The sequence below is a fragment of the Berghia stephanieae genome, chromosome 5, assembly GCF_034508935.2.
Source record: "Berghia stephanieae isolate SIO BIC M18660-M18661 chromosome 5, UCSD_Bste_1.3, whole genome shotgun sequence".
Classification (NCBI taxonomy): domain Eukaryota; kingdom Metazoa; phylum Mollusca; class Gastropoda; order Nudibranchia; family Aeolidiidae; genus Berghia; species Berghia stephanieae.
In genome coordinates, this window is record NC_088364.1 from 25,387,593 (window position 1) to 25,394,173 (window position 6,581).

Below are 6,581 nucleotides of genomic sequence, written 5' to 3' on the forward strand. Positions count from 1 at the left end.
TGAAGAGAATAACAATAAATATAGACTTCACTGATGGTATTCGTTTTGCTTAAATGGATATTAATCATCGATAAGAATATTACACAAATCATTCACCGAGTAGATCCCCATGACGTTATAAATAAGAAGAATCATAAGTCCATCAACCCGGCACACATAGCAGTTCAGCTTGTAGAGTAGTAAGTATTGTCTTTGGATGAGATAAATAGAGCATTGAGGTTGGACTTTCTATTCATTCTATTAAGTTTGACCATCATCACCGTTGATAATGAAAGGAAGAAGTTTAATATGACTGCCTAATTCTGTTGTCATGCTGTTCTTTTTTTAAAAATTGATATTCACCCATCTCACTGCGTTGCCGTGTATCACAATACCGATAATGTGACAGGATCCATGGATACCTTCAGTGAGAGGAAGGTCGACAAATTTCTCTTTTACACAGACCCATAGTAAATGCCAATTGCTTGAGTACACCTTTTAAAAATCAAACACACACATGCCCCTTCCCCTTACACACAACGATAAAAAATAGAGCATTAATATAGCGTAACACCAACTAAATATGCTTAAAGCACTTTAAAAGGGGCCCCAAGCCAATAACAACACTTAACGTGTAAGGCGAGACATGATGGCTGTTACATTCTTTTCCGACACAGACGACACTGTTAAAGGCCAGGTACTCATTTTATACCCGAGTACGGTGCGATGATGTGCCATCTTAAGTTGACCATCACCAAGCGCCCCTATCTATAACAGTCCCTCCTATATTAAAGACATTCTAAACATCTATGTCCCAAATAGAAACTTGAGGTCAAGCAATGACCAATCAATCCTTGTCAAACTTAAGACCTTTCGTAAAATAGGTGAGCAATCCCTTCAACTTCGTCTCCCCCCCCCCCCCCCCCCCCCCCCCATTTTTGAAACTCTCATCATATTATGTGAGATGCTCGGATTCGTTGACAACTTTCAAATACCGCTTAAAGTTTTATCTTTCTAATCCATAAGCTACTTATACTATAACGTATTTTGTTGTTAAATTGAATTCGTATCACTTTTCCATCTACACTTGTCTTCCAGTAATATGTTTTGTTTTATATTATTGTAAAGCGCCCAGAGCCTGTGACAACGGTGAAGCGCCGTATAAATGCCATTTATTACAACTATTATATTATTAATAATAATTAAATACATTTTTGAATTGAATTGTCGGATATATTGTGTATAATTCTCAGAATACATTGGAGTATTAATAGTAATAGGAAATAAGAATTAAGAAAAATGGATGAATATTAGTTATATGCTCTTTGTTTTTGTTTTGTTTTGTTTTTAAGGGTTTTACGGCGCTTGCAACACATTTAGGTTATATCAGCGCCAGTAAAAAGGAAGAAAATGGGATAGTAAAATGTTATAGAAATACAATTAAAGCACCCAAGAAAAAGTAAGAAATAGGGGAACTGGGAACAAATAGGGATCAGATGTAGATTCCAAGAGCATACCACCGATGTACTTAGTTTGAGATCACCTAAAAGTCTCATCCAGACACAAGCACAGGTCCCAACTAAGAGGAATACACTCAAATGTTTAGCAATCATATAATATAATATGTAAACTAAACATAATACAATGCATAACAGATGATTTACAAGGAAAAAAATATCATCTCCCAAAACTATAACTATACATTCGACTGTTTCCCTCCCAGCCAAGGAGCTCCGGCAAGGATCAGGACAAAACTAAGTAATTTCATTCCAAGACAATGACAGGAAACAATTGGGAAACGGGTATGGCGGAATAGAAGACAGAGCATGTACCTCCCTGCCCACTATGGGATGTCAGGATCGCCACCCAGATATATGCTCTTTCTCCGACATCTAAATTATTATACATAAATCTAGGTAAATATAACAAATACATCATGCACTCTCACACTCTCTCTATTTTTTTTACTCCCTTTAGAAATTAAAATTAAAATCTAAAATTTAAAGTCCCAGGAAAAATAATTATAGATATAGTTTTTTTTTTTAATTCCTTTTTAAGGGGTGTTATGGAGCTTGAGACACTAAGGTCATTTCAGCGCCAGTAAAAAGGAAGATGATTGAGGAAAATTTGTAGATATATATCTACAAGGATAAAAACACCAAAGAAAAACAAGACAAACGGGACTGGTTAAAACAGAAAACAGAAGATTCCACGAGTAATCCCAGGATGTGCGTATTTTGACAATACCTAAAAGTCCCATCCAGGTACAAGCAAAGGATCCTGCTATAAAGGATACACTAAAATGTTTACAAACGATGTGTATTCAAAACTAGTTGTAAATACATGTATAATAGTACATAATAAAGAGATGATTTACATGGGGTAACATACCATCTAGAAGAAATATAATACTGTATAAATTTGATTGTCACCCTCCCAGCAAAAAATTCCCGCCAGGAACGGAAGAAAAAAAATGAGCAAATTCTATTTAGAACAATGACAGAGAGTAACATGGGAAGGGAAAACATATATAAGGCATAAAAGACAAAGTCAAAGCAAGAGACCTCTCTGCCCAACACGGGATGTCAGATCCTACCCAGTCTCTGCTATTGGTTGTTTTGTTTTTATTGTTTTAATGGTTTTACGGCGCTTGCAGCACATTTAAGGTCATATCAGCGCCAGTAAAAAGGAAGAGAATGGGATAGTGAAGAGTTCTAGAAATACAATTAAAGCACCCAAGAAAAGGTGAGACAAATGGGAATTGGTTCAAATAGGAAACAGATTGTAAGTACTTAGTTTGAGATCACCTAAAAGTCTCATCTAGGCACCATCACAAGATCCCACAAAGAGGAACACACTCAAATGTTTACAAATCAAATTAAAAAAAAAATACACACCAGAGAGATGATTTACAAGGGAAAAATATAATCTCCCAAAACTATAACTATTTTTTTTTTTTTTTTTTTTTTTGTTTGCTTTAGGTCTCTTCCAACACAATTGAGGTTATATGAGAGACCGCTGAAACAAAAAAACAAGCAATCCAACAAAAATAGTACAAATGTAAATCAAAATCATAGCCTAAAGATATCATAAGCTAAATTATAAATAACCAAGAACAAACAGGCAGAAGATTTACAGAAAAAAAAATATCCCCTGTCAAAAATACAATCACAAACCAAAGAAGCAGGATAGGCTAGGAAAGAGAGAAGAAGAAACGACATCACTATCGGATCGTACACCCATGTGAACATCATAGGTATATGATTCAAGGGTGATGCTCCCATCCAACCACCCGCAGAGAAAACTATAACTATACATTCGACTGTTTCTCTCTCAGCCAAGGACTAGGGCCAGGGTCAGGACAAAACTAAGTAATCTCATTCCGAGACAAAGACAGAAAGCAATTTGGAAAACATATAGGGGTATAGAAGACACAGTAAGTGCCTCTCTGCCCACTATGAGAGTCTGCTATAGGTTATAATCAAACATTTACAATGTACAATAAGAATACCGAACTTAATCATGATTAATTATAGACCATGTTGTACAGTCTAGAGATTATTTACAAGGAGAGAGGTAAAAAACACAAATCAAAATGCCTTATTCAAAGAAAAACAATATAGTGACTTTTTTTTCTCTCCAAGATTTATGTAATTTTATTGAAGTTGTTGCGTCTTTTAGTCATTGTCATAGTTAATTACATATACACATCGTACAGATCATATTAGAGTCGATAAATTCTCATGTCAAAATAAGGGATTATCATGAGTTACAATACAAATCACATGGAAATAATAACTACATTAAATCGATCAGCATAATCAAAAGAAGACAATAATAATAATAATAATAATAATAATAATAATAATAATAATAATAATAATAATAATAAAAAAATAATAATAATAATAATAATAATAATAATAATAATAATAATAATAATAATAATAAACAATAATAATAATAATAATAATAATGATGATGATGATGATGATGAATTCTAGCCATCCATAAAAATCGCAACAGGAATCAAGAAAGCACAACATGTATAAATGAAATTGTAAAAAACTAGACAGAGCTATGAAGTCGCAATGATTATTTTACCTCAATAACTCTTTAAAATATGCCTAGAACTAGAATGAAAAATTTAGCAGGGATAAAAACCCAAACTTAGTTAACGGGGAAGGGGGACCTGAAAAAAGATCATCTGCCTTATTTGATAAATAAGAAACTAAGTACCTAATGAAATTACAAACAACAATCCAACAAATAAAAGAATTAGGATGAGATAAGCAAGACTCATCAGTGAAAAATAGAAACCAGAGAAGATCCTTTGATGAGCAGGCATTAGTGCAACACAAAAATACAAGTTGTCAATATGATAAAATGCATTATTCTGTAAGGCTGAACTGTGAAAGTCGCTCATGTTTGCCTGGCAATGAGGATGACCCAGGTTCAATACCTAGTCGAGGAAATTTGAATCTTTCACTTTCTGTGTTTTTCTTGTTGCTTTGTCAGCATTAATATTATACGCCCCTTTCCAGATTTTTATCTTACACTAGTTCCTGCTCCCCATTTTTTCAGTACTATTATATTAAACAAATTGAGAGGTATTGGGAAGAATTACCCTTGTCACTTGATGACATATGAGATGAAAAAATGACCAGAATAATTTGATAGAAAAATCAAAATACTGGCAATGGATTGCAAAAGAGAGACAGCTAAGCAAGAGGTGATGGAAGGAGAAGTCCACGAGGTCTAAATTAAAGCTAAAACTAAAATTAAGACATCTATCCTTTAAATACTTGCCACATTGTGATTAATGTACATTGACAGTCAGATTGCGACAAGACGAATAAGTCAACAGTCAGAAGACCAAATAACTGCAAGGATCTAATATTTTACAGTAAAAACTGATAGTAAGAAAAAAAAATCCTAATAAATTATATTAGAATTTCTCTCCCACATGGCCAACACTAATAATGGTCAGAAACTCCTTTTACTCCTGAGTTTGGCGAGATAATTTGAATAAATAGCCTTTTCCAAGGACTCCAATTTACTCAACCAACAATGGAATCGAACCATAGACCTACAGTTAGCAAGCTGGCCATCATACTCATACAATACCATTATATCCTAGTGTTTTGTTTGTTTTGTTTTTCAGGGTTTTACGGCACTTGCAACACATTAAGGTCATATCAGCGCCAGTAAAAAGGAAGAAAATGGGATAGTAAAAAGTTCTAGAATTACAATAAAGCATCCAAGAAAAGGGAAGACAAAGGGGAATTGGTTCAAATAAGAAACAGGTGTAGATTCCAAAAGCACTCAATCAAAGTACTTAGTTTGAGATCACTAAAAGTCTCATCCAGACACAAGCACAGGTCCCCGCTAAGATGAACACACTCAAATGTTTTACAAATCATATATAATATAAAGGAAGCATAATACAGTGCATAATAGAGAGATGATTTACAATGAAAAAAATATCATCTCCCAAAACTAACAATACATTCGACTGTTTCCCTCTCAGCCAGGGCATCTGGCCAGGACCAGGACAAAACCAAGTAATCTCATTCCAAGACAAAGACAGAAAGCATGTTGGAAAACAGATATAAGGGGATAGAAGACACAGTATGTACCCCCCTGCCCACTATGGGAGGTCAGGAACCCCACCCAGTATATCCTAGTGCCATGCAAACTATCCAACTTATGGTATATAAGATATAAATGTTACCTTCAGTTCACTATTTGTATGCCTTGATGTTGAAGAAAAAAAGAGATTTTGCAAGTCGTTGTCATCAACCAGCACTACAAAAACCTATAAAAACCATTACCTTTGTCATTTGTTATAATATCTGAATTTACAACATTATAATATATATATTGTATTTGGATTAATATTGAATTGCTTAATATGTTGTGCAATCTTCATTTTGAATATCTTTTACAAATAACTTCAGATTGTATTGTTAGTAAAGCACTGTAATTTTTGCAATATGTATTGAAATAAAAACCTAAAATATACACATTTAAAGAGACAAATGAAGAGAAATGATGCTTTCTTTTAAAACAATGATGAACTGTTAAATAGTACCGTAATTAGATTAATGTAATGTTGTTATTTATATTGGAGTTTTAATTCAATTTCACCTTTCTTTTTATAGAACTTTCTCCAGTTTCAATAGGCAACACTTGCATTGCTGTTTTTCATGAAAAAGAAAAAAAAAGAGAAAAAAAAGGAGACCCCATAAGAGTAAATAAAATTGCAAAACCGTAGGTGAAATATTTTTGTTTTTTTGTTTTTAAGGGTTTTACGGCGCTTGCAACACATTTAGGTTATATCAGCGCCAGTAAAAAGGAAGAAAATGGGATAGTAAAAAGTTATAGAATTACAATGTAAGCACCCAAGAAAAAGTAAGACATAGGGGAACTGGGAACAAATAGGGATCAGATGTAGATTCCAAGAGCATACCACCAGTGTACTTAGTTTGAGATCACCTAAAAGTCTCATCCAGACACAAGCACAGGTCCCAACTAAGAGGAATACACTCAAATGTTTACCAATCATTTAATATAATATGTAAACTCAACATAATACAATG